The sequence below is a fragment of the Microcaecilia unicolor genome, chromosome 6, assembly GCF_901765095.1.
Source record: "Microcaecilia unicolor chromosome 6, aMicUni1.1, whole genome shotgun sequence".
Lineage (NCBI taxonomy): Eukaryota > Metazoa > Chordata > Amphibia > Gymnophiona > Siphonopidae > Microcaecilia > Microcaecilia unicolor.
Window position 1 is genome coordinate 172,728,731 of NC_044036.1, and position 25,358 is coordinate 172,754,088.

The following is a 25,358-nucleotide window of genomic DNA, read 5'->3' on the forward strand; positions in this document are numbered from 1 at the left end:
GAGTGGCTGGGAGCTCTGAAGAGCCTGCTGTGTCGCCGATTTCTTGAACGTTCGCTCCTCCGCCATGTTTTTCCCGAAGGGGCGGCTTGAGATTTCGATGCGCTTAGGCCTGTGTAGGCAAAACTCACCAATGATTGCTTCGGCGCTCGAGTAGCCATGCTCCGCTAACTCTCTGGATGTTCCTCTGCTTCTCACATTTCCGTGTTACGCTAGAGCGCCAGGTTAATCGCTCTTCTTATTGCTTTATATTGTGGGACCACCGGAGCTTTTCACTCAGGCAGCCATCTTGGTGCGGTGACGTCACGAACCCCCGTGTTCTATCATAATTAATGTGCATCATTGCCTACAGAATTAAAACTAGATACAGAAAATCTTTTTTTTGACTGTGAGACATCAGTTGAAATGGCATTTTACATTTATTCATGTCATAAACAGCGTTTCCTAAGTTGTGCTTTTTAAAGGAATTTGAAATAATGACATTTTCTGCTTATTGGAAACATCTTTCATATTATGATGGTTTCAAAAGCTCAGTTCAAACCACAGTGGGGAAAATAAAACTCATCACAGATATTATGAAGAATATTTCCTTTTGAAAAAAGCAATTGTTTATTTCTTGAATTATCAACTTTCATATCATTTCTTCTGTTTTGGCTGTAGTGCTGGTAGGGTGCAAACATTTAAAAATTCGTGTTTTACAGACTGGATGGACCATACAGGTCTTTATCTGCCATCACCTACTATGTTGATTACAGTATTGTAGTAAGCATATGCGATTAGAGACCTAGTATTCAGTGGTGGCTTTGTGGTCACCACTTTGACTGACAAAAGGAAGATATGACTGTCATAGAATTTAAAAGATGTATATATTTCACTGAGTGTTTGTAGCAACAGTCAGTTGGAGTAATATCCATGCTGCAGGTTTCTTGTGAATTTCTGTTAGAAGTTTTTGGCTTCGGTGATCTATAAGCTAATCTAAACGTAGGTGCTACTGTTTGGATAATTAATTGTCACAGCCTTTCTGTACTCCGTCTCACCTAAGATCATGGATGGGCGTCGGGGTTGGATTCCTGTGCCCCTCCGGGTGTCTCCAACTGGTTCCTTGGTGCAATGATGGCCGATGCTGCCGTTTTCTGCGCTCCAGGGTTCATTGCAGCTTAGACATCTCTCTCCCTTTACGCAAGCCGGCACCAGTGCCTCTACACGTGCTTGCAGGCACTCTTTATTAAAGGGCCAGCAGCAGAGCGCCACTTGATGACATCAGGGCTCAGGGCCCTTATAGGAAGTCAGAATGCACTTCCTCTTTGCCTTTGCAACAGGTTTCCTCCTCCTGTCTCAGAGGGTTGCTTTGATTCCAGTTTTCCTCTTCCTTGTTCCTGCCTTGCTACCTCCAGCCTGTCCTCTGCTCCAGCCAGTCTTCAGCTTCAGCATACCTCAAGCTCCAGCTTGTCCTCTGCCAGTGTCCAGTTCCATTGAGTGTCTAGCTCCACCGAGTCCTCTGCTCAAGTGTATCTCCCACTCCAGTTGTCCCAACCCTGCCTTTGATCCAGCTAATCTCCTGAACCTCTGCGTGCTCTATCTTCTGCCAGCTAGACAGAGCCACATTCTGACAGCCTTGTGCCCAGGACTGACTTACCTGCCGCTGGCAAGGGTCTGGTCAACCTTTGAATTGGCCAGGCAGCGCCAATCCGCCTGCAGCCTAAGGGCTAACCATTCTAGTTGTGTGACATTATTATAGAAGTAAATCCCCTTAATAAAGAAACTTATTAATGATTTAGAAGAAAAACACAAAACTATCCAACATAATTTGAACAAACTTTCTAATGGATTTTGTTGGAACTTTCTGGTTTATTTTCCAGTAAATGAATTTTTTTTTCTCTGAGGAACATGCACAATAGAAATTCCTCAAAGATGGGTGTCATCAACTGACTGAGCTCACTTGGGGAAAATGTCTGTCTAGCCAGAAAAGCTCTGGAAGCTTTTGAAAGGCTCTACTGTGCACATAGATAGGAGACAATGTCCTTTTGTGGGTTAGGAATTGATTATTGGACAGAAAACATAGGATAGGGTTAAATGGCAATTTTTTTTAATGGAGGAGGAGGGTGAATAGTGGAGTGCCACAGGGATCTGTACTTGGAGAGGTGCTATTTAATATTTATAAATAATTTGGAAATTGGAACAACGTTGAGGTCATTAAATTTGCAGATGACACACAACTATTCAGTTGTCAAAACACATATGGACTGTGAAAATTGCAGGAAGACCTTAGGAAACGAAAACTGGGCATCCAGATGACAGATGAAATTTAATGTGGACAAATGCAAAGTGATGCACATTAGGAAGAATAATCCAAATCATAGTTACCTGATGCTAGGGTTCACCTTAGGTGTCAGCACCTAGCTAAAAGATCTAGGTGTTATTATAGACAATATGCTGAAATCTTCTGCATAGTTTGAGGTGGCGGCCAAAAAAGCAAACAGGTTGCTAGGAATGATTACGAAAGGGATGGTAAATAAGACCAAGAATATTATAATGCCTCTGTTTCTCTCCATGGTGCGACCTCATCTTGAGTATGCATTCAATTTTGGTCGCCATATCTTAAAAAAAGACATAGCAGAACTAGAAAAGGTTAAAAGGAGAGTGACCAAAATGATAAATGGATGGAACTCCTCTCATATGAGGAACGGCTAAAGAGGTTAGGGCTCTTCAGCTTGGAAAAGAAAGGGTGAAGGGAGATAAGATTAAGGTCTACAAAATCATGAGTGATGTAGAACGGGTAAAAGTGAATTGATTTTTCACTCTTTCAAAATGAAAGATCAATGAGAGGCTTACACAGATTCTTACATGACAAGATTCCTTAGCTTTGTTGTCATCAACACAGAAGATTATATATCTGATCCTCAAGACCCATGCTCTCCCTGGTGGTAGTTCATCAATGTCAATATTTTGAAGGGGCTCAAAATGGGTGTCGGCCAATCCAGTATTTATTTCAAGCACATCGGGGGCAGAAACTTCCCCAGGGCACAGGCAAACGCTATATCTGGATGCCCCTGGTCAATGGATGTCTCAGCTGAGGCATTACGGTCCAGCCAAGTTCAGCTCAAGATTTCTCCATTGGAGTATTTCTTTGAGTCTCAAAGTGTTTATGACATTCACAGTATGAGCCTGCTGAATTCCATGAAAAAGAGAGCTCCACTGGATCCTAATCTTCTCTATGAATGGTGAGAGTGTTTCCCAGAAAACCTCTCCTTCACCAATATCATTCCATTTAAGTTATAAACAGAGAATGAACATAGGACAGACATCCTCCAACTCCTCAACCCTCTCCTCCCCCAAGAAAGTTGTGACAATGCCTGTTCACAGGTTCCTGAAGAATGCACATATGAGAAAGTGAAAGGACTCCTCCCCCCCACTAATATATATCCAGCTAATAGGAAGGCAGACTTGATATACAAAATTCAGAAGGCTCTTGAAATGAAATGCAATAACTTACATACTATTCAGTGGTGATTGAATCTGTTCTTAAGAGAGTCAAGAGTTCCAAGTCATACTCTTCAGTGCTCCCAGGGATGGATTCTAAGACACTGAAATGCCTTTAGGAGGAAGGTATTTCAGAATTCTGTGTTTTTCCTGCCTAGCTTCTTAGTAGCCTTCTATAGATCAGTAAATGTAAAACATCCTGAGTAAGATTCAGGAGCTCACAGTCTCTCCCCCTCAGGAAAGGTTTGCCTAAGTCCTTTCACTGGTGGGCAAGAGGAAGGAGTGCAGAAAGCATATGGTCAGGTCAGCCTTTGATGCTTTTGGGATGACATCCAAGACCTTTGCAATGAGTATTTAGCTCCACAGATTCTCATGGTTGCAGGCCTCAGACTTTTTGTTTCGATGTGCAGGAAAGACTCCCTGACACACCTTGCCATAGAGAGAATCTCTTTGGAGATAAGGTGAAAGAGGCTTCTCTAATGAATACTTTGATCTATTTCCCAGTCCTCTTCAGAACCAGCCTCCTCTTCTACCAGGAGGTATGTAATTTGGGGAAAGGGGATGAAGACTTACTTTCAAACACTTGCATATTATTCTTACATCAGGCAAATTCAATATGGATCTTGTTCTCATCCTAGGAAGCTGAGAGTCCAGTAGTCACAGCCTACTTCCCACAAAAACCTAGGATGGAGTTTGGACTGTCTTCAGGAGAACATAACCAAGGTTCCAGTTTCCATACTGGACAACTTTTCAGTAGGAGGGAACCTCAGGTTTTACATCCTGTTGGCCTTTTATAACCTCCAAACATTGGGTTCTCAAAATCATTTGGCAAAGATACAAACTTTCCCTATTTGATATCCCTCCAAATTGCCTACCGAGAGCATTTTGGTCAAACTCAGTATCGGGAAATACTTAAGGAGGATAAGATTGGTACGTAAATACGAGTGCCGGGAGAATAATCTCCAACGTTGAATATAGCAACAATTCTCTTCTAAAAACTGCTGAAATAATAACATAATGAATACCACCAAACTGCTCCTTGCAATCTACTCCTTATCCCTGATCCACCTAACAATGACCACCCCACTCACAGAAATCAATAATATACCCAGACTAATTAATAACCGAACAATGACCAGACACACCACATCACGCCAAACCGATATAAACCAAAACAAAGGAAAAGTACCGACAAGCATACAACCTCAACAAAATGAAAAGAAGGATCATAAAAAATCCACACAAACCAAGAAACGACAATGTACAAAAGTCCACACAACACCAAACGTAGAAGACCCACACCCAAAAAAATTCAAATAGGCTACGTCAACGCCAGATCCATAGTAAACAAAATAACAATAATGACAGACTGGATCATGTCAGAGAAACTTGATCTACTCTTCATCACTGAAACCTTGATCAATGATCAGAAGGACCCTATCATCTTAAACCTATGTTCTCCAGGATACAAAATCACCCACTGAACCAGAAAAGAAAAAAGAGGAGGGGGCATAGCACTCTTATACCGATCTCACCTCACAATTGAAACCACTGCGGAATGTATAACAACCCACCTCGAAATAGCCTCAATCAGAATCTACCATAGAACCCTGTTTGACCACCTAAATTGCGTCCTATTCTACAGACCACCATGTAACTGGAACGACAGCCAGGTGGACTTCATGGACTTCGTTTTAAATATATGTGTATCTAACTCCAATACACTAGTATTAGGAGACATTAACCTTCACCTTGAAGACCCAAACTCTGCCAATGCATGAGATTGCAAGGACTTCCTTCATCTATGTGACCTTACATGGCCACACATGCAAACAACCCACGAGAAGGGTCACACACTCGACCTAATATCATACAAACTGTTCACTGATAAGAACCTAACCATAACACAAAGTAGATGGACAGAAACACCATGGACTGACCATTACAAACTAAACCTATCCCTAAAATGGCGAAAAAGGGGTTCTCTCTACACACGAGAACACACAACTTATACCATGAGAGGTCAAATAGACCCGGATACTTTCTGGCAACAGATATACAACAACGGTTGGACAGCACAAACGGAATCCATACATTACCTCTCAGAATGGGACAAAAGATGCAGACACATACTAGACGAAATAGCACCCTTACAAATAAGAACTTCATGTAGACACAACTCGACACCGTGGTTCAATGAAGAATTGAAAAAACTAAAAACACAATCTAGGAAACTGGAACGCGCATGGAAAAAAATAAAAGACGAACACACACTCAATGCATAGAAACAACTACAAAGGAAATACAAATACGCAATTAGACAGACCAAAAGTTCGTACTACAAAACTAAAATTGGGCCAGACTACAAAAACACGAAGAAACTATACCATCTCGTGAACAACCTACTAGACACAACACCGGTCACAACAAAAAAATCGTAAACCTACACAAAACCCTACCTCAGAACAACATGGATATAGAAAACTTCATTAATGTTCTAGACCCAACCCCTGGTGAATACCCTGCTGATCGAATATGGTCAAAATTTGCTCTACCAGACTGCGGAGTACCACAAGGATCCCCACTATCACTGATCCTTTTCAACCTCATGATGATTCCACTAGCCAAGACCCTATCCACCCAAGGCCTCAACCCATTTATCTACACTGATGACGTTACATTATACATCCCATACAAACATGATCTGGCGGAAATCACTGATGAAATCAAGCTAAGCTTAAACATCATGAACTCATGGGCAAATGCATTCCAACTAAAACTGAATACAGAAAAAACACACTGTGTCTCATCATCTCATCCCAATACAATACTTACAAACCCACAAACATTAACGCCCCAGGATACACCCTCCCTGTCTCAGACAGCCTGAAAATTCTTGGAGTAACAATCAACCGTAACCTATCACTAGAGACCCAAGCAAAATCCACTATAAAGAAAATGTTTCTCTCAATGTGGAAACTCAAACGCATAAAACCATTCTTCCTGAGGGAAATATTTCGTAACCTGGTACAGTCCATAGTACTAAGCCACGCAAATTACTGTAATGGAATCTATGTGAGATGCAAGGATCAAATTATAAAGAAACTCCAGACTGCCCAAAACACAGCAGCCAGGCTTATATTTGGAAAAACATGCTTTGACAGCGCCAAACCACTCAGAGAACAATTGCACTGGCTACCAATCAAAGAACGTATCACTTTCAAAATCTGCACGACTGTTCATAAAATTATTTACGGCGAGGCACCGGGATACATGACAGACCTCATCGACCTGCCAACCAGAAACACTACAAAATCTGCATGATCATACCTACACCTCCACTACCCATGCAGCAAAGGACTCAAATACAAATCCACCTATGCAACCAGCTTTTCCTACCTAAGTGCACAACTATGGAATGCATTGCCAAAAGCAGTAAAAACTACGCTCGACCACCTAAATTTTCAGAAAGCACTAAAGACAGACCTGTTCAGAAGAGCATACCCCACCAACCCAACGTAAAAATGACTGTTCACTTGCGACACAACGCAACCAAAGACCATAACGAACATTACTTGACTCTTCTTCCCCCTTTTCCTCTCTAAGTTCCCCCAACTGTACCTACCATACATGTACCTCATTCTACCACAATATCACTTTGTATTCATTCATACCATGTATTTGTTCAGACCGTAATTGGCAACACCATTATCAGTTATATGTAAGCCACATTGAGCCTGCAAAAGGTGGGAAAATGTGGGATACAAATGTAACAAATAATAATTAATGGCTTATGGACTTTTCTTTTAGGAAATTATCCAAACCTTTTTTAAACCATATTAAACTAATAGTTTAATAACATGTTGAGTGAAGAAATAGTTTCTCTGGACGTGTTTTAAATTTACTACTCAGTAGCTTCATTGCATGCCCCCTAGTCCTGGAAAGAGTAAACAAGCGATTCACGTCTACCCATTTCACTCCACTCAGTATCTTATAGACCTCTATCATATCTCCCCTCAGCTGCTTTAAGCTGAGGAGCCTAGCCTCTTTAGCCTTTCCCTAATAGAGAAATCGTCCCATCCCCCATATCATTTTTATCTCCCTTCTCTATACCTTTTCTAATTCAGTTATATCTTTTTTTGAAATGCAGTGACCAGAATTGCACACAGTATTTGAGGTGTGGTTGCACCATGGAGCGGAACAAAGATATAATATTCTCATTTTTGTTTTCCATTCCCTTCCTAATAATTCCTAATATTCTGTTTGCTTTCTTAACTGCCGCTGCACACTGAGCAGAGGGTTTCAATGTATTGTCAACGTTGACACCTAGATTTAGACCAGAGGGCTGAGAACTAGGGGACCTGGTTCAAAACCCACCAGTTCTGTCCCTTAAGGGATTGAAAAATACCTGTTGTACCTGAATGTACACTGCTTTGAGAGCCTTTGAATCTGTAGTTATTTTTCTGTCCCTAGAGCAAATAAATAAATAAAAAATCACAAAGAGCTGAAGTGGAATTTGAACCAGGGTTTTCTGGTTCCCAGCCCACTGCTCTAATCATTAAGCTACTCCTCCACTCCACATGGAGGTCTCAATGACTGTTTTATAACATGGATGTTACTATGTCCACACAATTATGTCCATGTCCCTTGCTTTCCCTGTTCATAATTTGGACAGTTCAGTTTGTAAAATGGATGTTCATGCTGTATGTAACCAGCACATAGATGGCCATTACTCATGTATTTTAGAATAGGGAAAGGGAATGGGACTTGATATACTGACTTTCTGTGGTTTTTGCAACTACATCCAAAGTGGCTTACTTAGTATATACAAGTACTTGTTTGTATCTGGGGCAATAGAGGGTTAAGTGACTTGCCCAGAGTCACAAGGAGCTGCAGTGGGAAACAAACCCAGTTCCCCAGTATCAAAGTCTGCTACACTAACCACTAGGCTACTCCTCCAGTATGAAGAGGCAGTACATGGACAGGTCCTGTTCTAAATACTGGGTGTCCTTATTCTGAGTTGGACATTCTTTCTAAAATGCTGTTTTAAGTTGAAGCTGAGGATGAGTGCTTCACTTCTAGCTGTGTTGTACTGCCCAAATTCCATCCCTGCTGCATCTAATTTTTATGTTCCTTAATTTAGGAGCATAGTGAAATTATCAGCATATATCTAGGAACTCATTCTTACTAACATTTTCAGAGAGACCAATTTAGGAACTTGAACTTTTGAACAGCAGTCTCTAATTTATTTTGTGGAGGGGGATTATTTACTAACATCATGCTCTAATTGTGTGTTTTCTACCGCAGGTCCTGTTGTATACTAAGCAGCAGCCTGTTCTTACAGTTGAGCTTGTTCGTTAAATAGTTAATCAACTTTTAGTTGCTTATGGTATCATTTACAAATAGTGCACACACAATATGGGCCCACGATAGACATGAAAAAAAGACATCACTAGGGGATAGATCTTTTTCTGTGCAGGTACTATGGTGGTGGCATGTTCTTCTGCAGCACTGAGGAATGAAAAGTTGCTGGGTAGTTTGAAGAGGGGCTTGATGACTCAGGGTCCTTTTATTATTATTATTTGTAGCATTTGTATCCCACATTTTCCCACCAATTTGCAGGCTCAATGTGGCTTACATTTGCCGTAATGGCGGTCGCCATTTCCGGGTAACATTATAACATATGGTATTACATTAAGGTGCATACCTATATGGTAACATAGATGGAACATAATATACATGGAACAGTTCATGGTGTGTATGTATGTGTATATATATATATATATATATATATATATATATATATATATACCATATGCATACATACATGATAAAGAGGAATACATTATGGTATTACATGAAGGTTCCTGAGAGATAATTGAATTATAACATACACCATATTCGATATAAGGATTGAAGTGATAGTTTTTGTTCACTAATAGCTAAGAGGTTAATCAATCAGGTATGATTAAATAAGATTTCGGTAGTATCTGGTTCGTTTATAGTCTTATTATGTCATATTTAAGATGGTTGTTTGTGGTATGCCTTTTTGAATAGGTCTGTTTTCAGTAGCCTTCGGAAGATAGTTAGGTCTTGCATTCCACAGCTGGGTACATATGTATGAAAAGCTGGTTGCGTATGTGGATTTATACTTTAGCCCTTTGCAGTTAGGGTAGTGGAGATTGAGGAATGTACGTGCTGATCTTTTTGTGTTCCTAGTAGGCAAGTCTATAAGGTCTGACATGTAGGTTGGGGCTTCCCCATGAACGATTTTGTGGACCAAGGTGCAAACTTTAAATGCAATTCGTTCTTTTAGCGGGAGCCGGTGTAGTTTTTCTCTTAGGGGTTTGACACTTTCGTATTTAGCTTTCCCATATATGAGTCTGGCTGCTGTGTTTTGAGCGGTTTGAAGTTTCTTAATGATTTGTTCTTTGCATCCAGCATATATGGCATTGCAGTAGTCCAGGTGGCTGCTGCTTATGTCTAGTAGAGCTCTAGAAATGAGTAGTAGTAGTAAGCTAGCATTTAGCGCGCGCTAAAAATGCTAGCGCGCCTTTTTAAAAGGACCCCTTGTTTATTTAAATATGCATTTGAGGGGACAGGGTAAGTTAGGATGCCCTGTCTGCTGTCCTATTACTATTGTGATGCTGTTGATACTTGTTTTGTATACCGCATAGGATACCTCCGGATAATGTGGTATATAAACTGCATTAGGACGCACTGTTAATATATGATCCCTTAAGCAACTAAAGGGGTGATGAGCTATAATAAGAGACCAAGCTAATGCTGCTTGTATTTGTAGAGGTTCCACTTCTCAGCTTTGTTGTTTGCCTCCTTGCCCCCCTCCCCCCCAAAAACAAATCCCCAAATCTTTCTTCCTACCTGACAACAAAAGTTAGATTAGAATTATGAGCATTTGAAACTGCAATGAATCCATTAGTTGATTTGGCAAGAAATGAATCATACTAAGAGTATGTTTCCTGTGAAAAATGACCACATTATTATTATTATTATTATTTAATTTTAAAATCTCACTGAAACAGTTGTTTCTGTTCTTTAGATACTTACCCTTTTTTGAAATTTAGTCCACTTGTAGTAGATCCTTGTTGAGCCTGCAATGAAAAATGTCAAGCAATTTTGATTTTGAATCACATTAAGGGTATTCACATTGTAGTCATTCTAGACTAGCCTAGGGAGCTTTTAGTGTATCCTGTAGGAAAAATCTGTTTCCAGCAAATATTCTACATTTTTATCTCTGTTTATTATATAACTTTGGTATGACTGTTCTGTCTACTCTTAAAGAAGCCAGACAAACTCTTGGAAAAATAGCCTCAATAGCCTGTATTCGAATATCATTATAACTAAAGGACTTGACCACACCTTGTGATCATGTGTAAACATTACTTTAATAATATTAATAGCCATAGAATAAATATGGACCAGCTTACTGAATTTAGGGAGGTCCATTACAACTTTTCTGTTATTTGGCTTAACTTCAGTACCTTTTACAGATGTTCTTTTCTTGTATATTTTAAAATATGAAGGAAAACTGAGCCAAACAAAACCTCGTGAGCAGCGGCCTTTTGCCCAATTATTTCCTTTTCCTTGTAAAATATCTATTCAGTTTTTCTGATTGTCTCCATAAAGAATGATTTGCTTTATTGCAGTTTGCCAGTCCTAAGTAAAACAGACCAGTGGTTCTCTGAGTAGCAAAGATTGAAAGGCAGTCTAGCCAATATCTAGTATCCTAAGTAGCAGATAAATCATTTTAATTCCAAGAGCCGGGATCATTGCAGGAGAACTTGCAAGCCTTGCATTTGTGTAAAACATCCCTTATATGCCTCTGACAACCAACAGTGCAATAATTTAGGTTGCGGAACATGGCATTATGGGCCCCTTTACCAAGCTGCGGCCAAAAAGGGGCCGCTGCGCAAGCACGCCGAGGTCCCCTTTTACCACAGTGGGTAAAAGGTAGCACTTGCCATGTGCAGGGCCACCGAGAGACTGAGCCGGGCCCAGGGCAAGGCACTGCAGTCCCCAGACTCCACCCGCCCCCCCCAGCCCCGTCGACAGCCCCCCCTCCGTCCACCACCGTGACCGGGCCCCCTGCATTCAAAATCGGCAGCACGCACCTCACCTCCGTGTGAAAGTGGCAGATCGCCTCCCTTCGGGCTGTCCCTCACTGTGTCCCGCCCTTGTCACTTCCTGTTTCCGCGAGGGCGGGGCACAGTGAGGGAGAGCCCGAAGGGAGGCGATCTGCCACTTTTACACAGAGGTGAGTCGCTGCTGATTTGAATGCAGGGGGCTATCGATGGAGCCGAGGGCAGGCAGGTGAGACTAGGGGCTGCAGCACCGGTGGCCTGGGAGCAGAAGAAAGAGAGAGACCCTGGCGGAGCCCAGGGAATTTTGTACCCCCCCCGCCCCCCCCCCCCCCCCTCTCAGCGGCCCTGGCCGTGTGGCCATTTTGGAGGGAATCCCTACTGCCATCCCTTGAGGTGGCGGTAAGGGCTCCGGCACTAACACAGCAGTGACTGGGCAGTTCACAGCACTGCCCGATTACCGCTGGGTTCACAGCAGCGCTGGATATGATGGCGCACTGTAGGTGAGAACTACCACCGGGCTGCTACGGTAGCCCGATGGTACTTCATTTTTAGCAAGCGATAAGCCTGCGTTGGGCTTACTACCACTTTGTAAAAGGGGCTCTAAATATTGTCTTCTGTATACAAGGTACACAGATTTTATTATTTATGTATTTGTTTTATTTATTTATTTTGACATTTATAGCCCATATTATCTCTAACACTGAGTTTAATGTGGCTTACATAAATAAAAAAGGTTTACAATACCATAAACAAAGTATCAAGTAAGAGCAGAGTAACACTAATAAAAACTAAATAATTATTGAAAGCTAGCACACTCATGGGTAGAAACCTCTCAAAGAGGAAAGTTTTCAGTATTTTGCGAGATATCAATTAGAAAATGGTACTTAGTACTAAAATTTGTCTTTTTACTGATCTTATTTTTAATGCATCTTGATCTTATTCCTTTCATTTTGCGAACTCACTCTGCTAATGTAATTATAATATAATTTCAGTTATGCAAGCCATTCCATGCCTCATTAGTAAAATTTGCCCGTGGTAGTACAGTGTTATTCAGTACAACTCTCTACCACATTAAAAAAAAACCCTGAGTAAATAGTACTGTCAGACGAGTACTTTGAAGCTTTTAATATATAGAGTACAGAAAAGCAGAGATTACTCCCTTACCTATATTGCTCTGAGAGTTCCTGTTTCTAATATTTTGCTGTTCTCCAAAGGCCCAAGGTGGAAGGAGGTGGGGTAAATTCAATATAAGTGACTAAAAGTTAGGTGCCAAAAAACTCAACACTCTGCTACTAGCCTTAAGTCTGCAGTTGGACGCCAAACTTTAGGTGCAACTACTTATACCATGTCTATGGCTGGCGTTAACAGTGACACCCAAATGTGACAGTTGGGCACAGAAATACAACTATTTTTTAAATTGCACTCAAGAATAGTCAGAATGCCCCTGACATGCCCATTCCTCTCCCACATTAACACTCCCTTTGCATTAATACACAAGAGAAGTTAGGCATGTAGTTTATGGAATAGGGGTATAAGTCTTTTACGCATACAGCAGCCAATTAACACCAGTTAGTTCTTGTTAAATGCCAGTTGTTGGTATTTATTACCAGTTATTTACCAATTAGGTGCTAATTAAATGTTACATGCATAACTGGCCTGTCTATAACTGCATGTTAATTGCGCACCTAACTTTGAGTGCCATTTACAGAATGTGGGGGTTAATGGGAAACAAAATAAATTCCACAAGAGCAATCACATGACTTACTAAAATAAACCTAAAATAATACATAACAAAAATACAAAATCAGCATATAAGTTAAAAAAAAAAAACACCCTCCTCCCAGTAGCTGTGTAGACTGTCAATACCTTGATTATTTTCAGTATGATAAAATCTGGGATAATTTGGTGTAATATTTACTGAGAATTTTTGTTTCAGGCTGAAAACAGAAGAAAGCGTATATTAATAGGGTCTTTTAAGTTGTGTTAAGCAGCTAGCATAAGTTTTACAGCACAGTAGACAGACATTGGTGTGCGTTAAATCAGCAGCGTGGTAAAAAAAACCTAGACTAGCTGCCTAACACAGGTAGGGGCAACAGCTGAGCATGACATGGGCAGCAGAGGAGTGGCTGGCTTTGACAGCGAGCATGTGGGTTGGTATCACATGCTAGCTAGCGTGACTGGCAATGGAGTGGTTGCACATACAGCCACCTCAGGAGGAGATGCTAAGTGCAGCCTCGTTACCAGCAGTCCGGTTACATGGCCATGACTCTAACAGAAAGAACTTCCAACCCTGTCCTGATCCAATCCCCATGATATTTCTGTCAGTACCCTGATCTGATCCCCTTCTCAGAGCCCCCTCCAGTCTTCCTATTATCTCTTTCCTGAATCCAAGCCTCACCCACATTTCCCCATGCTTATATGGAGGGCTGACATCTAGCAGTAGTACCATCAGATTATCAGTAGCGGTCATTGCTGCCATTTTTTAACCCTAAACTATACGGAGTGGGAGTGGAGGAGGACCGCTCCTGCTCTTGCCCACTACACTACTAGGGATTACCTCTGGGTAAGTTCTGGGGCTGATGGAGTGTCTGGGAAGGGAGTGTAGATTACTGGGTAATATGAGCAAGGCTTGGATTTGGGGAGAAGGAAATTCAGTGGGATCAGATGAGGAGATCTGGGAGGGGGTTGGATCAGGGGTCTGAGAAGAATATTGAGGGGAGTGGATGGGGAGTCTGAGAAGAGGATTTTGGGAGGTTGGATTTGGTGGTAACACTGGCACAGGTGACTACATTTTGTCGAGTGCAGGGCCAGGGCCGCTTTACATGACTTGACTGATATTGCAGACCCGCTGTATCTGCCAAGGCATGTAATGAAAGGCCCAGGCATTAAGGGTCTGCCCTGTGTGGTAAATGCAGAGCATGTGCTGGGCATGCCCCCTCCTGTTACTGTACAGGATTTGCACTTACCACATCTTGATTTTTGTTGGTAACATGAATAAGTGCAAAACCACATAGTAAAAGAGCCCCTAAATCATGTTAATGGACAAAGTTTCTTTGTAAAACTTAACATTTCATAAAACAAATTGTTTAGAGTTATTAGCTGATTGGACATTTACCACAGTGCACTATTACCAAATGATTGATATGTGATTTTAAACTGCCTTGAGTGGGATACCCAAATATTAGAAAAACTGAGACGCTGGTGAAATGTTTTCAAAGAATTTGCATGATGTTTCATTGAATTTATAATGAAAAGCATGACATTTCACAGTGTTCTTTAAAAATGTGCAGTTCACTAGTCATACTTTTGACAGGTACAGAATACTGTGTATCATGGCAGATTAAAAAATTGTATATATAGATGAATAGTAGACATAGCAGTTATGAAAGATGTAAGTGCACACAAAATGTGTTCAGGAATAGATGATCTGAGTAGTTAACAGTAAATTATAAAAATGCATTAAAGACCTCATGTAAGACTATCATTATTTTTCTTAACCTTCATTAAAGAGTTTCCCTGCTTCCCAGCCCCACCCCCTTTCTTTTATCATCGGCATCCCAAAGCATATCTTGATTTGTATAACTTCAACCTCAGTGATTTTTTTCCTTCATGATTAATGCTTGCAATGCTGTCTGTTTTGAAATCATCTACTGTCTAATGAAGTATGCTAAGATTGGTGGTCATTTAGCTCCAAACAGATTAGGGTTGCTAAGCAGATTGGAATTTGTAGCTGTTGGCTGCCTGATAAAAAATATGCCAAAAACAGTATTTAAAATTTGGCAGATAAAATGGTCTCAAAGATTTGCAAATGCATGTATTCATTTGCCATGGTAATTAAAGGGTTAATTTCTACACCTACAATCTGTAGAGCATAGCAACATTTTCCAGTTTTGCATGGGCTATAAAAATTTCCACTTCGGCAATATCCATAGATTTGTCTGTGTTTTCACTATAAATGTTTCCTACCTGGCTGCTGTACTTGTGCAAGACTGTTAGCGAGGTTATTTTTATATTTCCTAGTTACATAAGGTCTGTCATGAAAACCAGATTCTCTCCATGTTACTTTAGCTGTGGTAGCTGTAATCATCAACATTAAACTATCTAGAGTTACAAAAGAACAATGCATTCTAATGTAGTGAGTCTTGTTAAACCAGTCAGCCCATGGTCCACAAGATGTGCTTTTTTTATTGGCAAGTGGTGTTATATTTCATTTGGTTGTATATGTACTACTGGTTTGGCTGGGACACAGAGAAAGTGCATATACAAGATAACACTCAGTGGATCAAATTAAAGAATGTAGTCATTGTCTATAACCATTGCATTCTCTTGATACACATTGGAAAGTTGCTTATGTTGCATTTCTACTTTGACAGACAATGCTAAATTTGTGATGATCAAGAACACATCTTGATCAGGTTCTGTCTTCAATATGAAGATTGGAAACTGTTAGGCCAGTTCTCTTTGTTCTCATCTTACCTCTTTGATTTAGCCTTGTTTCCAGATAATGATCACTTTTTAATTCTTTTTTTTACTTCTGATTATCTGCTTTTTGCTTTCCTATCTTTTTCTCTATCTTGCTTTCCAGTATTAAGGGGTCCTTTTACAAAGGCACGCTAAAATCACTAGTGTGCCATTGTAAAAGGACCCCTAAATTTGCTGAAACCTCTGAAAATCTTATTGTGCTTTTGGTCAGGTCTTCTACAGGATTCTTCTGTCCTCTGTCTGATGTACTGTTTCATTTGAGTTGGTGTCCTTTCAACTAATATTCAGGGGTTTTCTCTAAGACATTTCAAATAAATGTATTTGAAGATAAATGCCCTTAGTAACCTTCCTTTAAATCTAATTTTCTCCTGAGAAACTCTTTACAGTTCTAAAAGTCCTCGTCACATTCCTTCTTCTTCTTCATCTTTTTAGCTTATTTTAAACATTTTCAAATGTCTATGCCACATCTGCTTAAATATGTATATTTCTAACTGAACACTTTGTATGTAAATTATATTTTTGCTGTAGAATTCAAGGGGTTAATCATAATGGGATTCTACAAAAGCATGCTGCCTGTGGGTAGATGCTGTTGACAACTTGATACACGAAAACAACTTCCTTTAGCATTGTGTTGGGACAAATATTCCAGTGAATAAGAACATTGCTCTCCCTGTCTGAGAATCTTTTTGTTGATAGTAGAAAAAAACTGTGACTCATCCCATGTTCATTATTTGTCAAAACATACAAATTGCTTTGTGTTGGAACATTTTATAGTTTAGCAATGACTGCACCTGCCTACCGATGATTCAGATTTGCAGTTTAACAAATTTTCCAAATCCCTTACTACCTGGGGAATCTCTTATAAATCATAATTTGTAAAAACAACAACAACAAAAAAAAACACAAAACAAAACTTAAAATCTGCTATTTTGGATTCAATATATAATTATGAGAAATGTTACAATTTTCATATTTGTGTAATAAATTATATACAAATATATACTGAATAGCTTCCAAACGTATGCCAGACCTTAGTTTATTTATGCTAGTTTTATATGATGAAATGACTACTGTAGTAGGTTAACAGCAGTAACAGTAAATTGTTTCCTAACAAGGAAAGTTATAGAACACTTTATTTCTAGCAGTCAGGAAGCAATCTTGTTTGTAAAATCTCATGAACAGATTATAGTAGCAACTTGTCAATATTTTATTTTCTGCTTTAGTTTCTGATTAAATACAAGCAGTATATTTTTTCTTAGTCCTTTCTTTTTCTTAATGCAAGTTAAATGATGAGCTTGGTAGCATTTCTTAGGGATAGGGGAGACCAGCATTTTTGTCATTCAGGAAATGTATTTGCTACAAGATAGAATATTTGCTTTACAATTTAAATTGCATAGTTTTCATACTTTCACTTTTTTCTCTATTAGTAATTACATTAACACTTTTAAAGGATGTTTGCTAAATTCAAGCACTTCTATTTTTACATGAGAAAGAAATAAGTTGCCAACATACCTTAAAGCTTAGGCAAATCCTCTAAAGTAATAATCCACCTAAGATGCTTATTTCCAGTTGTTTACTTTATAGCCATGCTTTAAAAATCTTATTTCTGCAGTCAGTCATAAACACTAAAGGCAAAATTTCAGCTTCAAATATGCAGGATCCTCCTGGCACTCTGCATGATACTTGAATAAACTGCTTCTACAGATTATCCCATTTTAGTACTGAAGACAGATATTAAAGAGGCTTGTTACCACTCATGTGTTTTTCATCATTGCCTGTATCACAGCCAAAACCTCTAGCTTAAGACGTTTACTGCAAAACTTTTGTCAAACCTGAAATGTAATAGAAAATGGCACCTGGCCATTCAGAGTACAGTGAAGCCCATTGAAGCAAATATTTACTATAAGATGATGCAAAAAGTGATTTTGCTGGGCCATGCATATTTTGTTCCTACGTTTTGAAAGGGGATTTCTTATGTTCTCTGTCTATGGAAACTACCTTATAAAACTGCTAAATTACTTAAATGTGTAATATTTTTATGTTGTTGTTTGTTTATTCAAAGAACGTTATATACCACCATTTCTGAGGGCAGGTTACAGTGGTTTACAATAAAAAGCATATATAGAAAGGAAAAGAAAGGAACTGCATTATGCACAGGAAAGGCACATTCTCTTAAGTTAAAACCGCACTAAAATAGTAAAAGACAGAAGTCTACTCCAGTAATAAAGTGAAGCCTCCATACACAGGTGAACCCGACTCTGTGGTAGGTAGGTCAAAAGCTAAATTTAAAAAAGAGTTTTTAATATTACCTTAAATTTTGATAGGCAGAATTCTGAATGAATGTGAGGTGGAAGATTATTCCAAAGCTTTGGAGCAAGAAAAAAGTAGGTGGAGTTCCTAGTAGATTTCTAATGAACTAACCTGGGTAATGGAAGAACAAGATTGACCATGTAAGGAATAGAGGGACCAGGATTGTGTATATGGAATCAAAGATGCGAGAAAAGTGTAGAACCATATGTGCAATTCATAGAATTTTAAATCAAGCCCAGAACTTTACCAGTAACCGATGTACAAAATAGAAACCAATATAAAAAATATTCCTATGTATATAACCAATAATATCGGCTTCTGTTATCTGTTCACCCCCCCCCCCCCCCCCCCAGAAATCATATTGATGTAGTATCCCTTGGGAAAGAACTTGATGAGATTTTGAAAAGGAGAATGTTGCTATAACAATGGGCCATATAAGCAGAACCCACTGAAAGTGCAGCAAAATCAATACATATTAACATATTTCCAAACCAACAGTGTTCATTGCTTAGTACAGTTTTACAGTATATAAATAGGACATAATATTACCTATAAGAGATTTGATGCAGACAAAGCTCCAGCTGTTCATTTATATTCTCCAGTGTACTGAATATTCATCTAATGGGTTGCATAGCCTTTTCTTGAGTATGTTGTCCACAGTTCCTTTGTAGTATTAGTTGCTGCTGCCATTGAACCCTTCTTGTTTACATCTTCTTGTCCTCATTCTTTATCTTCATGTTTTATTACATTAAGGTAACTGTCTATAAGTCCATATTTGGAAAGTGTCATCTCCTAAGCAACATCTCGGATGTGGGTGGAGAAGTATGAATGACTAAGCATGATTCCTTATGAGGAGAGTCAATTATGCAAAGAGAGAGAAAAATCTGGATGCCAGAAAGGGACCCACAGAAAAGTAAGGGTTAGGCTCAGTGTGTGCATCAGAATTTAAATGAAAACAGGAGCCATAATCACATATGAAGTATAACATAACTTTGTAATCAGATAAGTACAATGAAAATTTGGATTTCAAGTTATTGTTATCCATGCTGATTTACAAAGTAACAGATGATTCATTGCCTGGTGGTATCAATGATGGCATCCATTATGATATGTCTTCAACATGAGCCTTTTGAAATAATAGCATTTTACTTATTTTCACAATAATCATGGTGATTATCTGTTGTATATTTACAGTGGAAGAAAATATGATTTATGGTAAGTAAAGATATAAAACATTGATTAACTTCCATTTTAAGTATGATGTTTGAAAAAAGTATTTTGAAGTTGATTAGTTACATCATAACTGGCAGTATGTTTTGCTTTCATATATTTTAAGCAGAACTTATATATCTTCTGTTTGTATTTTGGGTATATTCTTTGGGGTACTTTTTGCTTTTATATAGTGTAATTCAGAGAAATATAGTATCATGAATTTGTTTTGCAGAACTCCAAGGGCAACATTTTTGAAGGGACAAAAAAATAGCAACCGCAAACTGGAAATAAATGTGACAGCCAGTGTTTCTGATTAGTTGAAAGTATGCAGTCGGTATAACAAATAAGGAAAACTAATAGTCTACCTATATGTAAAAGAAAAGGTTTCACAGATTTGAAGGATGTAATATTTCTTGTACAAATCTCTAGTGAAATGATATTATTGGTTAATTTCTCATGTGTACTAAAGGGCATTGATAAAGTGGAGGCATGTCAAAGGATCACCGTCCACAATGGTGCATAGCCTTCAGAGCAAGCCATACATAAAAATACTGATGGAGCTAAAAATGTATTCTCTGGAAGAAAGGGAAAGGGTAGATATAACATAAAAACATTCAAGGAGTCTTTTACAAAGGCGCGCTAGCATTTTTAGTGTGTGCTAAACGCTAGAGACACCCATATATTCTTATGTGCATCTCTAGCGTTTAACGCATGCTTATTTTTAGTGTTCAATTCTGGTCACCGCATCTCAAAAAAGATATAGTGGAATTAGAAATGGTGCAGAGAAGGGCGATGAAAATGATAAAGGGAATGGGACGACTTCCCTATGAGGAAAGGCTAGGGCTCTCCAGCTTGGAGAAAAGGCGGCTGAGGGGAGATATGATAGAGGTCTATAAAATAATGAGTGGAGTTCACCGGGTAGATGTGACGTGTCTGTTTACGCTTTCCAAAAATACTAGGACTAGAGGACATGCGATGAAGCTACAATGTAGTAAATTTAAAACAAATCGGAGAAACATTTTCTTCACTCAACGTGTGATCAAACTCTGGAATTCGTTGCCAGAGAATGTGGTAAAGGCTGTTAGCTTAGCGGAGTTTAAAAAAGGTTTGGACGGCTTCCTAAAGGAAAAGTCCATAGACCGTTATTAAATGGACTTGGGGAAAATCCACTATTTCTGGGATAAGCAGTGTAAAATGTTTTGTACTCTTTGGGATCTTGCCAGGTATTTGTGACCTGGATTGGCCACTGTTGGAAACAGGATGCTGGGCTTGATGGACCTTTGGTCTTTCCCAGTATGGCAATACTTATGTACTTTGTAAAAGGCCCACTCAGATAACTGGGAGGCTTCAGTAAGATAACAGAAGTTAACATTTTTTATACAAAGAAAAGTTTAAGGACAAGGCTTCATCTTAATAATTTTATTTTATATACTGTATTCATCAACAAGGATACAAAATGGCTAGTAAGAACAATCAACTATACACAATAAGCAAAGAAAAATAAAACAAATAGAAAATCACTATACAAGAAAATTCAATAAAAACAATAAAATATTAGTTAACCATCATTGCAGGTCACCACTCCCAAATACCTGGATAATATATCAGGCTTCAGGTTGCTTCCAGAAATGAAGATTATTTATCTTTCAGAAGACCTGTACGAGAACATTCTATAACACTGACCTCAGCTGCAAGCTATCTCTCTTATAAAGACCACAGGGCACCAAATGGAGATATCACGGCAGTCTTTCAGTCATATATTTTGGCTAGCCTCGGTAGATTATACATTGAGGAGCCCTTTTATTAAAGGGTTGCTGCGCAGCAACCAGGAGCTACCGCTGGCCCAACGCGGGTGCCGGTGGTAGTTCTACCCCCAGCAAGTGCCATTTCCGGCACTAGTGGAAATATTAAAAAAATATTTCCGCAGAGGGTTACCTGGAGGTAATTGAGCAGCGTCATGTGCTGCCAGGTTAGCATGGGAGCCCTTACCGCCACCTCAGTGGGTGGAGGTAAGTGCCCCGCCCCACACACACCAAATGGCTGCGCGGCAAGTGCAAACATCATAAGGCCATTTCTTTTTTACGGCTTTTTTATCCACTGTGGTAAAAGGGGCCGTGGTGCATGGCAAAAACGGCTGCTGCCTCTAGCGCAAGGCCCCTTTTACCGTAGCTTAGTAAAAGGGCCTCTAAATCAAATGGAATACCTTATATTGAATTCTAGCTAAGTCAGTAGTCATGAAGACTCTGTAAAAGGTGGTGGTGGGGGGGGGGGGGGGTTTACATGATCTCATCTTTTCCCCTCTGAGTTGCAGGCTTATTGTTTTAGCCTGGAAAATGCTAAATAGGGAATTAAAATAAGCTAGCCAGTTGATCACAGTAGCATTATTATAGACAGGTTCTACTTAATTATGCCTTAAGCCACTGTGTCTGATAAAGATGATTAAAGCAGGCTATCACTACTTAAATAATCTATGGTCTCCATTTTAATTGAGGCCAAAGCTAACTCCCAAGCTTACAAGATTCATACAGCGTAAGTAACTGGTTAGCAATATGTGGGGCCACGTATTTATTATAAGGCCTACTATATTCAACAGTAGGGCATTTTGAGTGAGCTATCCCAAAATCATAACATCTATTCAGCTTACTCATCTATTTCCTTTGACCATTCTTAGATATCAATTGTATGTCATAACTATATACATAAAACTCTATATTAGACTTACTGATCTCCCATGACAGTGTAGCCATGTGCTGGTTAAATAAAACTAGAGATAATGAAGAATCCTGAGGTGCCTCTTGCCTGCTAAGTCACAGAGCAGTTCTTTCACTTAGATATGAAGCAAACCAGCCCAATGCTATACTGCGTAGACCCAGAGACTGCAAACATAACAGCAGCATACAATGATGGATGGTGTCAAATGGATCAGCATGCATTCTGACACTATCCACTAGGGCCCATAGAACAGTCTATCGCTTGTGCAATAACCAGACAGGCACAGACGAAAAGGCTCAGTTTTGTTTAAAACAACTTCCTCCATCATTTTTCTAGAGTGGTAGATTGATCTAGTGGTTAGGGCAGTGGGCTGAGAATCAAGGATGCCAGGGTTCAAACCCCACTGATGCTCCTTATGCTTTGGGCAAGTCATTTAACTAATCCTCTTATTGCCCCAAATACATGCTTAAATGTTAGGCCCTGCAAGGAAATACCTAATGTACACGAATATAACTTGCCTTGAACTACTATTGAGCTAAATCCAAATCTATTTTTCATTTTACATCTAAAATAATTCTTGTGAAAGAATGCCAATACTTTGCATATAGATCAAATATAAGCGAGCATAAACAGGTAGTTACAAAGAAAGTTCAACATATTATAGCAAAGATTATCATTTGAGGAGACAGCCAAAGGAAAGGAAAAGAGCATACAATAATGATCATCTCTCTATATACAACGCACCTCCAACATTCTAATGAAGCCTCACTTTCCCAACGTTCTAAAAGTGAGGTGGCAGAGACCACTTTTTTGCTCCTTGAGTGTCTGCCCCGCCCACGTGTCAAACGTGATGACGACGGGGGCGGAGCAGTGACACTCCTCCCCCCTCCCTCAGTCGCTGTCCTCTCACTCTCAGCACCGTCTACCTGCCTTTCTTGGCACTCCAAACTTCACTTTAACACTGCTGCGCTGAAGGCATCCTGCTTTTCTCACTCACCCAAACACACTCTCTCTCTAACATCCGACCCATGAACAGCACGTTATGTCAAAGGAGAAGAGAAACTAAAGACAGATGCTTCACTACTCCTCCCCCTCCCTCAGTCGCTGTCCTCTCACTCTCAGCACCCTCTACCTGCCTTTCTCGGCACTCCAAACTTCACTTTAACACTGCTGCGCTGAAGGCATCCTGCTTTTCTCACTCACCCAAACACACTCTCTCTCTAACATCCGACCCATGAACAGCACGTTATGTCAAAGGAGAAGAGAAACTAAAGACAGATGCTTCACTACTCCTCCCCCTCCCTCAGTCGCTGTCCTCTCACTCTCAGCACCCTCTACCTGCCTTTCTCGGCACTCCAAACTTCACTTTAACACTGCTGCGCTGAAGGCATCCTGCTTTTCTCACTCACCCAAACACACTCTCTCTCTAACATCCGACCCATGAACAGCACGTTATGTCAAAGGAAGAGAGAAACTAAACACAGATGGTTCTGCCAGGTAAAGCAGAATTCCTTCATCACAGCATGCACAGTCACAGAATTTGGCCAGCATGTCAGGCATAATATTTACTTCATTTAAATTTCTTATGTACTGCCTGCAAGCTCTTGAAACACTGTACGTCACTCTCTCGCTCTCATACACTCTCTCGGTCTCACAGAGAGTCTGTGTATCGCACACATACTCTCACACACACTGTATCTGTGTAAAACACACTCTCTCTCTCTCTCTCTCTCACACTCACTGTCTCACATCCGCACTTGCACACACTCTCATTCTCACAGACACATACTCTATCTCTCACAAACACACTCGCACCCACACTCACTCTCTCTGTCACACACACACACTCACACATTCACTCTCTCTCTCTCTCACATAGTCACTCTCACACACATACACACTCCCAGGAAAACCTTGCTAGCGCCCGTTTAATTTGTGTCAGATACGGGCCTTCTTTACTAGTTAAATAATAAATCATCCTAAAAAAAAAAGAGACAGGGTACTGGAGTTTTCACATATTCAGAGAATACATTTCCAACATACCAGATTAAAGTGACTCATAGGCAACATAAATTCACGTTTGTTTTCTAAGAAATTGTTTAGTTGATTAAGATCATAGAAAATATATTTTGTGCCTTGAAGCCCTACCACACACAGACAAATAAATTGCAAAGCAAAGGTTGCCTCCAAAGAAATAACTCTTTGCCTACAATCAAGAAAAGACTTCCTTCTGGTCAGGAAAAACAAATATATTACTGATCCTTTAAAAAGCCACCACATGAAACATTAAAAAATGAAACAAACTTTAATGCCCAGACCTGATCTGGTTCAAGAAGATAAGTCACTAAAACAGTATCCCTTTCTTTAACTTTAGATAGGAAGTCCTCCAACAGAGCAGATCTAAGCTAGCAGATGATACCTCCGAGACTTCAGAATTGTTTCCTCGTTCCCCTTCATGGGCAATAAGAGGACCATGTTATAGGGAGTATGGCTTCTGGTGGTTCTTTTAGATTCTCCTTATATCTTCAAAATATGCCCAAGAAATAAACCTGATCTGATAGGAAAATTTAAGAAATGAAGATACAATCTTAGTAAAATTCTCAAAAACTTACAACTTTTTAGTTTGAGTCAAGTCCTTCACAGACTCTGCCTCACATCTATATAAATAAAATCCCCCCTCAAATGTTCTGAAGCTCACTCCCTGGCAGTGAAGCACTGAACTCCTGTACTGTTCTGTAGGCTAGGCTATCACCCTCACTCATAGACCCGCCCTCAGCCACGCCCCATCTGCACATAAAAAGCAACCTTAACATTCTAAGGCTCACTTTGTGGCTTCAGGGTTTGTAAGTTCGAAGCTCTGTAACCACTTTTACTAACCATCTATCTGTGCCCCGCCCTCACGTCACAACATTATGACGTCGAGGGCGGGTCATAATGAACACAAGTACACGAAGGTAGGAAGCACATTTTGTGATCTCTCTATCCACTCCCCAACGCATTCATCATTCCCATACAGTGTAAGCGAAGCAACATCGACACTACCTACGCGTCGCCCCCCTCCAA

At 39.8% G+C, this 25,358-nt stretch overlaps 1 protein-coding gene across 3 annotated transcripts in view; it reads right to left on the reverse strand.

Annotated features, from left to right (window-relative positions):
* Positions 1–25,358, reverse strand: part of ASPN (asporin) — a 75,346-nt gene that overhangs the window by 41,225 nt on the left and 8,763 nt on the right. Inside the window, exons 1-2 of one of the 3 annotated variants that reach the window (XM_030207121.1) lie at positions 18,921–19,092; positions 10,546–10,589 (exon numbers count right to left, since the gene is read on the reverse strand). The gene's annotated coding sequence lies outside the window, so the exon portion shown is untranslated. Of the gene's footprint in view, positions 1–10,545; positions 10,590–17,573; positions 17,761–18,920; positions 19,093–25,358 lie in introns of those variants that run through there. The other 2 variants (XM_030207120.1, XM_030207122.1) reach the window with 2 other exon arrangements.